This window comes from Microtus pennsylvanicus, chromosome 6, assembly GCF_037038515.1.
Source record: "Microtus pennsylvanicus isolate mMicPen1 chromosome 6, mMicPen1.hap1, whole genome shotgun sequence".
NCBI lineage: Eukaryota > Metazoa > Chordata > Mammalia > Rodentia > Cricetidae > Microtus > Microtus pennsylvanicus.
In genome coordinates, this window is record NC_134584.1 from 57,551,212 (window position 1) to 57,562,718 (window position 11,507).

The following is an 11,507-nucleotide window of genomic DNA, read 5'->3' on the forward strand; positions in this document are numbered from 1 at the left end:
GGGGGAGGGTAGCTACAACCAAATTTTGATGTATGTATATATGGAGATGTCATAATGAAACCCATTAATACGTATAATTGATATGTATTAGTAATTATTATTTAATAGTGGTAACAAAATAATTTCCCCTAAAGAAAAATAGCAATCATTTTTTGCATGTTCCAATTTAAAAAAATGTTGTGTCAGGATGTTTAAAGGTGCTTGTTGCTCCTCCTCCTGAGCTGAGCTTAGCCCTCAGGATCCACACACTGAGGGAGAAGAAATCTGATTTCTATAAGTTGTCTTCTGCTCTCCACATGAACATACACAGGGACATACATGTGCAAAGCAAATAAAAGTCATTTAAAAATTAAATGACGTGCCAAATGCAGTTTCAGTTGTTATACATCTAATCTTTATGCTTTTCTATTTTTCTTTTATTGAAAATAGATTTTTCCCTACAATATATTCTGATTAATGTTTCTTTCCTCCAACTCTACCAAGATCCTACATTCCCCCCATCCAAATCCATCCTTTCTATCTCTCATTAGAAAATAATGCTTCAAAATGATGTGACGTACTTTGTTGACTCCCCATGGGAGGCCTCACCCTCTCTAAGGATTGGATGGGGAATCGGGTAGGGAGAAAGTGGGGGGAGCAGGAGGAGGGGAAGGAGGGGGAACTGGGATTGGTTTGTAAAATGAAAAAGGATTGTTTGTTTTTTTTTTTGATTTTTCGAGACAGGGTTTTTCTGTGGTTTTGGAGCCTGTCCTGGAACTAGCTCTGTAGACCAGGCTGGTCTCGAACTCACAGAGATCCGCCTGCCTCTGCCTCCCAAGTGCTGGGATTAAAGGCGTGCGCCACCATCGCCCGGCTTTGAAAAAGGATTGTTAAAAAAAGAAAATCCTAATGAGAAAAAATTATGATTAAAGTGATATTTCATAATCAAAAAAAAGAAAGAAAAAGAAAACAAATGGGCATCTAAAAACAATAATAAAATGAAACAAAGCGAATTGGAACAGAACAAAAGAAACAGAAAAAGAAGCACAAGAAACATGTATCGATGCAGAGGCACACACGTTCACACACAGAAAACCTATAAAACCAGAAAAGCAGAAGCCATAATATATATGAAAAGGACTTGTAAGGTAATAAATAACAATAATAAATTTAAAAACAAATAAATGCCTTGTCTAATCATTATGAGAAAGAACCCCCAAAGATGCCATTGAGTTCTTTTTGTGTTGGCTATCTACTGCTTGCATGAGCCTTCCCTTAAGACTCCTTTAAAAAAGTAGAACTTGAGATGACATAGACAAAAACCAGATTGCATCTCAAGCGGTTCGTTAGGAGAGATAACCCTTGTCTCAGAAAATGTAGGCTTCAGGAACAGACTTGTGACTGATCTCAAGAACAGAAGCCCGTCACGCGAGAAAGAGCTGAGAAACATGGCTGTCGAGAAACTCTTGCATATATGCCCAAAGTGACATCATCAAAGGCATCTATTGAAGATGTGCCTGTAGTCCTGACTTATGAATTAGGAGACAATCTCCATGGGGAGCAGAATTAAAGTGACTTACTGTGATGGCTACTCTTGGTTGTCAGCTGTTTTGAATCTGGATTTAACTAAAATCCAAGAATGGAGGGCATACCTGTGAGGGATTTTTTTTTTTTTTTTGCTTAATGTGAAGTAGGTAGATTCACTTCTAATCTGTATCTTGAAGAGGGAAGACATGGACCTTTAGTCTGGGCCATGCCTTTTGCTGGAATCCTTTATGAGGACGTGGAAGAAGGAAGCTTTTGCTCTTTGTGTACTTACTCTCGCCTTGTTAGCAAGTCCATTCCTTCACTGGCATCAGAGCTCACTTCTTCTGGATTCCAGTGGATACTGAAGACCAGCTGAGACACCCAGACTCAAGGACTGAACAACTACTGGGTTCTTGGATTTTCAATTCACAGGCAGACGTTGTTGAATTAGCTGCACTGCAGCCTGTAGGTCATTCTAATAAATCCCTTTTTTGTAAGTTCTGTTGCTCTAGAGACTCATGATTACTATACCTACTTCTACAGGAAAACATTGAAGCAAAGCAACGATGAGTAGAAAAGGTAAGTTTCACGATATGTGGACTCGCTATCATACATGAAAAATGTGAACGTCTGTGAAAACACTGCACATGGTTTCATAATGCTTGTATATATGGAAGAATTCTTAAAAGACTAGGAAGGAGCATCACACACTTTGGTAGTTTCTAGTGAGTAGGAAAAGCTTAGGACTAAACTTTTGAGCCAAGAGTCTATTTCGGTCATGTGGTTTTGAAAATGTCTTTCAATTGATCAGTGAACACAAAGAGGTAGCTGAGAAAAATAAGTTCTGATGCTCTATCACAGAGTGAGTTGACCACAGATAACAATAATGTAGCTAATATAGTGTATTTAAAAATCCAGAAGAAAGAATTTTGAATGTTTCTTACTACAAATAAATAATAATATTTGAGGAAATGAAAGTCTGTTTTGATTTGAACATCAACTAAATATATATATACATATACATATATATGATATATCAAACTACCATATGGCATCACAGAGAGAGTTTTTTATGTCAATTAAAAACTAAATTTAAAAAACAAGATATTTTAAAATGAGTTTTGAAGAATGATAGGATAGAGGAATAATCATTGCTAATTTGAGACAGTGAATACACAGCTATTGTTATGATCTCCCTTGTGCTTTCTGTGGCCATAAAGACATATTTGGCCTTGGTATGGTACTGCACAGCTGTAATCCCAGGACTCAGGAGGCTGAGGCAGAGGAACACTGGCTTGTAGATAGTGCAGTACACATAGGATAACAGATTTCCCTTGTTGTCACCTGCCTCAGTTCGACTGTGATATATTATTCATATTCTGATATTTTTCCCTTTAGCAGTGAAGCTTGACTCTCTTCCCCTTTGCGTTTGGGCTGGACTTGACTTTGTCCTAGCAAAGATAATCTGTAACAAGTTGATGGCCTCCAAGATTAATGGTGAATATGCTTCCTGGACTAGGTGGGAGAGCTTCTGAATTTATTCTTTCTCTCCATTCCCTCTTCTTCCTGTTCTTTTTCTTTTACTCTAATTTTTTAACTTGGAGAGCCTCCTCCAAGAACCTTGCGCTTTTTTCAAGTCCTGTATGATGGGAGCTTGAGATCTGTACCAGGCACAGGCTCAGCTGTAGATTCTCCAGTTTCTTCAGAAAACTGTATTCTAATCTTCAGACAATTATACTATAACCTCACAAGGAGACCCTGAGGCAGAGCCACTGTTGTTAGCTCCCAACTCTCAGAATTCATATGGAACAAGGAACTCTTGATAGTCACAGCAGAAAGTTTTAGGAATTATTTGTTGTGTAGCATTAGATAACTAATGTAAAATTTTCTTGATACTCAGTGTTTCTCAAAAAAGAAAAGACCTCTAAGTTTTAATAATAATAAGGATGCCTAAAGTGTTAGGGAAATGGCTTAGCAACTGTCGTAGTTAGTTTTCTACTGCTGTGATAATACACATGGCCAAGGCAGCTTATAGAAGAGAGAGTTTCTAATAGGTTTACAGTTTCAAGGGCTAGAGCCCATGATCACCATGGCAGGAAGGACGGCGTGGCACTGGATCAATGACTGAGATCTTACATCTTGAGACACAAGCTTGAGGCAGAGAAAGCAAACTGGAATGGCATGGGCCTTTTGAAACCTCAAAGCCTACCCCCAGTGACACATCTTCTCTGACAAGGCCATCCCTTCTAATCCTTCCCAAAGAGTTCCACCAACTGGGGACTAAGTATTAAATATATGAGCCTATGGAGGGCATTCTCATTCAAACCACTACAATAGGTTCAGGTGCTTGTAGGCAACTCTAACAACCCAATTTTAATCACCAGGAACACGTGATAGAAGGGCAGAACTGACTCCCACAGGTATCCTCTGATCTTCACATATGCACTATGGCACACGCTTGCCCACACAAACATGAGTGCACTTGTGCATGCACACACATACACCCACACAATAAATGTTTTGTTTTTAAGTAATAGAAAATGATTGTTTTTAAAAGCCTTAAAGTAAAACAAAATTAAAAGGAGGGGTTTCCTTCGAACATTAGCAGAAAGCTAAGGCTGCTTCAGGTTTGCCATGAGGATCAGAGTCACTAAGGGCAACAATGATAATAGTGCCTGCCCCATTCGAGCTCTCTCTCTCTCTCTCTCTCTCTCTCTCTCTCTCTCTCTCCCTCCCTCCCTCCCTCCCTCCCTCTCTCTCTCTCTCTCTCTCTCTCTCTCTCTGTCTCTGTCTCTCTCTCTTTCGAGATAGTGTTTTTGGGTATCCTTAGCAGTTCTGGAACTCATTCTAGACACTCTAGACCAGGCCGGTCTTGAACTTACAAAGATCCACCTACCTCTGTCTTCCAAATGCTGGGATTAAAGGTGTGCATCACCACCGCCATCCAACTGGCTCATACGAGCACTTTCTACATGTAAATGTCATTATTGTTGTTGCTTGAGTAACAGAGACTTTAAAGATGTAACTCAATCTCTGAACTTTGCAAGAGAGGAAAGTGGAGGTCCAGAGAAGTACTAATTTTTAGTTCAAGACCTCAGAGCTATTTCTTCTCTGAAATGTTATTTTCATAAGAATATTTTTCTTTCCATTTATTTTGGTTACATCTGTTGAATATCACATCTTTCAAAGGTCTACTTTGAGATTCTTATATATAGTACCTTATATTTTAACCTTTAAAATATTTTTATTTCTATTCTATAAGAAACTTGGAGCTTATCACTTGCACACACAAAACTGTTCAGAAGTAAAGCAAGAATTCCAGATCTGGGTTTTGGGGACATTAGTCATAGAAGCACCTTAACCAGCTGGAGTGTGAGGATTTTCCTAGCTCTGGTCTTATAAGAGCCTAGAGCAGACAGTTTCTGTGGATTGGTTGTGATTTGTATGCGGAGTATGTCCCAGAGGTTCAAGTTTTGATCATCAGGGTGGCACCACTAGACAGCAGCAAAGCCTTTAGAAAATGGGGCCTTAGAGCAGGCTCTAGCTCACTGCAGGAATGTCCTCATGGCTGACGTGGGACCCTGCCCTATCTTCTTTCTCTTTGCTTCCTGGTGTAGGATGTAAGTGGTTTGTTCACTACACACTTCTATCATGATCCGCTGCCCTTGCTAGAGCAAACAGTGGAGCTGTCCAACCTTGGACTGAACCTCCAGATCCCTGAGCCAAATTTTGTTTAATAAGTTAACTGTTGCAAGCATTTCAAATCTAACAACAAAGATTAACTAATGTACTATGTTCTTTTCCTAAGTGCTGGGATTACAGGCATTCTATATAATATAATATGCCACTTTCATGTTTTTTAAAGAATATTCAAAAGTGAGATCCCAAGTTTACCCTTCCAAAGACTTATTTCCATATATAATACTGTAGTAGGAGGCCACTTGTTTGTTCCCAGCCGCTCAGCCCCGAAATAACCACACAGAAACTGTATTAAATCACTGCTTGGCCTATTAGCTCTAGCTTCTTATTGACTAGCTCTTACATATTAATTTAATCCATTTCTATTAATCTGTGTATTACCATGTGGCTGTGGCTTACTGGCAAGTTTTGGTCCAGCATCTGTCTCTGATGGGGGCTACATGGCATCTCTTTGACTCTACCTACTCTCTCTATATATATATCTCTTCCAGCCTGGTTATATTCTGTATATATAAGCCATTGGCTGAAGAAAGCTTCTTTATTAATAAAAGTAACACATATACAGAAGGAATTCCCACGCCATTTCCCCTTTTCTGGTTAAATAGAAAGTTTTTAACTTTAACATAGTAAAATTCCATATAACAAAACAGGTATCAAACAAGAATTACAATTACAATATTTATATCCATTTTATCTTTTATCATAGCAAGAAAAACTATATATATTCTTCAACTCTTTCAAAGACTCCTGTACCGGCACAGAATAAAGGCAATGCAGATATCAAAGAATATTTACCAGTTTATTGTTAAACTTACTGAACCAAAGTTCCAGCGTAGCACAGGTAGCGAGGAACAAAAGGGCCGAGCCGCCTCTCCGTGCACTCTTTATTGGCAGGGATTTGCCTGAGGCAAACCCCGCCCTCTAAAGGGAGCTGATTTAACCCCTTTATCTCCCCCTTTTGTCTAAATAAGACACAACTAAACCAAATATAACTATAACAATAATAACAAATGATAAATATAACAAACAATATTGAGAGCAAAAGTTTTGCTAAAGAGTAACTACAATTAAATAATCTTCAACTCCATCAAAGATCTGAGAAGGGAGTAAATATTACTTAACAAAAAAGAGATATCCAAAATGTGCAACAAATGACAGAGACAACTGACTGCCTGGGCAATCACCCAAAATCTCGTTTGCAATGTTGAGTCAACCAACTTTGGCTAAGGCCTAACATAACTGACATACCATTCTCAAATGCAAGGAACTTTCTTAGGATTATCCTACCCTGTCTTGGCAAGATAAGACAATCCTGTTTATATCTTAGTCAGTAGTTGAGGTATGGGTTTTTCTTAACCCAAAGGCCAGTTCTGCCAGGAAGACAAGCTCCCAGTGGAGTGTCTTTGGTGCTCAACGTTCTCTCGGGAGTAGAGTGGTGTTTCCAGGAGTAAATTGTGTCTCAATGGCACATAATTTTAGGTTAGATTAAAGGCCATTTTCTACAGCTCTTCAAAGAGGCTGAAGATTATACTATCTATACTGAAAATAATCTCTATGTATCTAAAAAACCTGATTAACCTAAAAATAATATGACAAACATGTAATTCTCAATACCTATCTAATTTGAAAACTAAGGGAATAAACAATTGTGTAATGTATGAAGACAATGATCTTCACTTGTAAACAATGTCATTACTTATCAAATGTAAACAATGTTATTACATAAATAGGACCAGAGGTAGAAATGTACATTGTGATATGATAGATGTATCCATACAATATAAGCATACTCTTATACCAAAATAGAGGTAGGAACACTCACATTCAATATTCAATATATCAATATACAAGAAACAGTACCAACATAATTTTCTAAAAACAGTAAGTCACAAATACCAATCATCCCATCAACCCAGTTAATCCCCCTCTTTTTTTTTTTTTTATATATATATCCCTAATTCCATACAATATCTCCCCATCCCCTCACCCCTAAACCAACCACTAAAAGATGTCCCTAACCCTGTGGGCAAACTCTGTTGGGAGAGGGGACGTCGTCCTCTTAGATTGCTTCTAGCTGACATGGGGGCGACGTTCTTCTTAGGGGCCCCTGTGAAAGCAAACGATGGTAAAATTTCCAAATTAACCTTTGACTTAAGAAGACTATAACTAGTCTCTGTGTGTTTCGAGAAGGTCCGGCCAGAGTGTTGTCAAAAATGTGCATCATATGAAATTGTCTCTTGCAATTGGTACCAAAAAACAGATCCAAAATTAGTGCTTAAGAAAAAAAATTCTTGACGTCATAAAAACCAGATTGAGTTGATGTTGTGGGGCCCCATCTTCATCCTGGAAACTTTAAAAATTACTGTAGGAAAATATGTTGCTTGTTATGGGGAATTTAAACATTAACAACAAGGACTTATACTGACATATAAAGAAAGACACAGATGTGAGGGAAGGCAAAGAAAGTTTATCAAGTATAAAATTATTTTTATTCTGTCCCATTTCATGGCTCCTGACCTGAGACAGAAACTTTGAAATATCTCTTATCAACAGGCTTGGAATTGAAGAAGGACTGAGCCATAGTCCAACTCCAAAACCAGCTCTACACATTTATAAAGAAGTGTTCAATAAAACATATAAATATACATAAATATATATAAAACCAATACTTACTATACGTATAGAATTTTATTGTTGATGTTTAATGGGTCGTATCTATTTTCCATCCATCAGTAATTAAATATTCAGGGTCCCTCAAATTCTTTGGAGATGAATATTTTCCTGTGGAGATAAGAAAAGAACCCTGCCCCCATCCTATTAGTAATCCTTACCATCTGTATGTCGGTCATCCTTGTGAATGAATTGTTATTTATCTTTTCCAAGTGACTTCTCTTCCTCAAACCGAACCTTTATTAATTTTGACGGTATCCATAATTTTTCCTCACCTGTGGAGATAAGAGCAAAACCCCTTCCCCAACGCAGCACATCTCCTGGCTTCCATTGTGAGGTTAGTACATCCTTGAAATAAACTGGTTGATTTAGTTCAGCAGACTTTTCCATTATCCAATGTCTTTCTGCAGCCGTCGTTCCCTTCTCGTTAGCGTTGAGAAAATTCAAGGTTAACAAAGCATTATGTAACCTATTTCTAGGGGTGTTTTCCACCCCTTTCTGTTTGTTCAACATATCCTTTATAGTTCGATTTGATCTTTCTATGACTGCTTGACCTGTAGGATTGTATGGTATACCTGTAACATGCTTGATATTGTAATGATCAAAAAACCGTTTCATCTTCCTAGAGACATAAGCAGGACCATTATCTGTCTTTATTTGTGTAGGTATACCCATGATAGCCATGACTTCTAATAAATGAGTGATTACTGAATCAGCTTTTTCTGAACTTAAAGCAGTTGCCCAGTGAAAGCCTGAATAAGTGTCGATGGTGTGATGAACATACTTCAATTTGCCAAATTCTGGAAAGTGGAACACATCCATCTGCCAGATTTCATTTTTATGAGTGCCCTTTGGATTAACTCCTGTTGGCAGTGGCGTTTGGTTATAGAAAGAGCAGGTAGGGCATTTCTTCACAATCTCCTTAGCCTGTTGCCATGTAATAGAAAACTCTTTCTTCAAACCTTTGCTATTAACATGATGTTTTTTATGAAATTCAGAGGCTTGAAGCACACTACCAATCAATAATTGATCAATTTCTGCATTACCTTGTGCTAGAGGACCTGGCAGACCCGTATGGGATCGGATGTGTGTTATGTACATAGGGCAAAGCCTGTTCCTGATCAAATCTTGAACCTGGATAAACAATGAGGTTAGTTCTGTATCATCAGGTATAAATTCAGCAGTTTCAATATGTAAAATAACTCTTTCTGCATATTGTGAATCAGTAACTATATTAATAGGTTCTTTAAAATCTCTTAGTACCATAAGAATGGCATATAATTCTGCCTTCTGGACAGAATCATAAGGACTTTGTTCCACCTTACCCAAGTCTTCTGATTTGTAACTTGCCTTCCCTGATTTATTGGCATCAGTATAGAATGTACGGGCTCCAGTTATTGGAGCATCATGGACTATTCGAGGAAGGATCCAAGAAGTTCTCTTTATGAAGTTGAGCCGCTTGCTTTTTGGATAGTTGTTATTAATGTCTCCCAAAAAATTAGCACAAGCTCTTTGCCATGGTTCATTATCTTCCCATAATTTCTTTAGTTCATCAGCAGTGAAAGGCAATATAATTTCTGCTGGGTCTATGCCTGCTAGTTGACGAAGTCTCAGCTTGTCTTTTATAATTAACTCAGAGACTTTTTCCACATAAGTTTTCAGTTTCTTACTTGGTTTATGTGGTAAAAAGATCCATTCCAAGATAATATCATCTCTCTGTATTAAAATTCCTGTAGGAGAAATTTTCGATGGTAATATGACGAGAATACAATCGAGCTCTGGATTCACTCTGTCCACATGTGCCTGTTGTAATTTGTCCTCAATCATTGTCAGTTCCTTTTCTGCTTTAGCTGTTAATTCTCTGGGACTGTTTAAATCTTTATCACCATCCAAGGTCTTGTTCAAATGAATTATTAGATCAGGTGTTATCCCAATAGTTGGTCGTAAACTGGAAATGTCTCCTAACAGTCTTTGAAAGTCATTAAGAGTCCGTAAGCGATCCCTCCGAATTTGTGCCTTTTGTGTCTTAATTTTTTGCAAACCTATTTTATAACCTAAATAATTAACAGAATCTCCCTTCTGAATCTTTTCAGGAGCAATTTGCAATCCCCATTTAGGTAACAGTATCTGTATTTCTTCAAACAGCCTGTTCAAGGTATCTATGTTTGAATCAGATAACAATATGTCGTCCATGTAATGGTATACAATAGATTTGGGAAATTTCTTGCGTATTATTTGCAATGGTTGGTTCACAAAATATTGGCACAGGGAGGGGCTATTTAACATACCCTGGGGGAGGACGGTCCAGTGGTACCTCCTCGAAGGTTGAGAATTGTTATAAGTAGGCACTGTGAAGGCAAATTTTTCTCTATCTTCTTTTTGCAAAGGTATAGTGAAAAAACAATCCTTCAAATCAATAACTATGAGAGGCCATCCTTTTGGTAATAAAGAGGGCAACGGAATTCCAGATTGCAGAGGGCCCATAGGTTGAATAACCTTGTTGATGGCCCTGAGATCTGTCACCATTCTCCATTTACCTGATTTTTTCTTAACCACAAATACAGGAGAATTCCAAGGGCTGGTAGATTCTTCTATATGTCCAGCATCTAGTTGCTCTTGTACCAGCTGTTCTAAAGCCTGTAGCTTTTCCTCAGCTAAAGGCCATTGCTTTGTCCATATTGGTTTCTCAGTCAACCATTTTAGAGGCAAGGCTGTTGGTATTTCTGAAGGGACATCAATTGCTTGTTCCTGCACAGCCCTAATGGCCGGTTTTGTCCTTTTGTAATAACTTTTAATATTCCTTTCAGAAATATGGGCTCTAGAAGTAGCAGGAATGTTAATTTGAGTATTCCATTGTTGTAATAGGTCACGACCCCATAAATTCATTGCAATATTGGCTACATAAGGCCTTAATTTTCCTATTTGTCCCTCAGGCCCTATACATTCAACCCATCTCGTGCTCTGCCTTACTCGAGATAGGGTTCCAATTCCCAGGAGCTGAACATTTACATTCTGAAGAGGCCAATATGGATGCCAAGATTCTGGGGTAATGATACTTACATCAGCACCTGTGTCCAGTAGGCCAGTAATAAAAATGCCATTTACACACACTCTCAGCTTAGGTCTTTGATCATTTATAGAAGTTTGCCAAAACACACGTAACTCATCTTTCTGATTACTATTGCTTGTAACAGTAGGCATGTGGCTTTCTAATTGTCCTGACGAGGCATGTTCTCTGCAGAAACTGGGAATGTCTGAACCATGTTTGCCATGGGGGCCTGAGAGGCCCCCCCTCTCACGTTTTCCGTCTGTATCAGGTTGCCTTGTCTATCTCTTGTAGACCTGCATTCATTCGTCCAATGTCTGCCCTTCCCACATCTTCTACATAAACCTGAAGGCTGATTCCTTCTATTCCTGTTATTTCTAGAAGACGCATTATTATTATTTCTGAAAACCCGTTGTTTACAATTCCTTTTCATATGACCCATTTTGCCACAATTAAAACATTTGGTATTCTGGTGTCTCCTTTTACCATTGGAAATTGCTTCTTCTACCCATGCTTCAGTGCCATAGTCAAATGTGTCAACATCTAGTGTATGCAAGACCCATTCTTCCAAGGACGCTGATCTGAA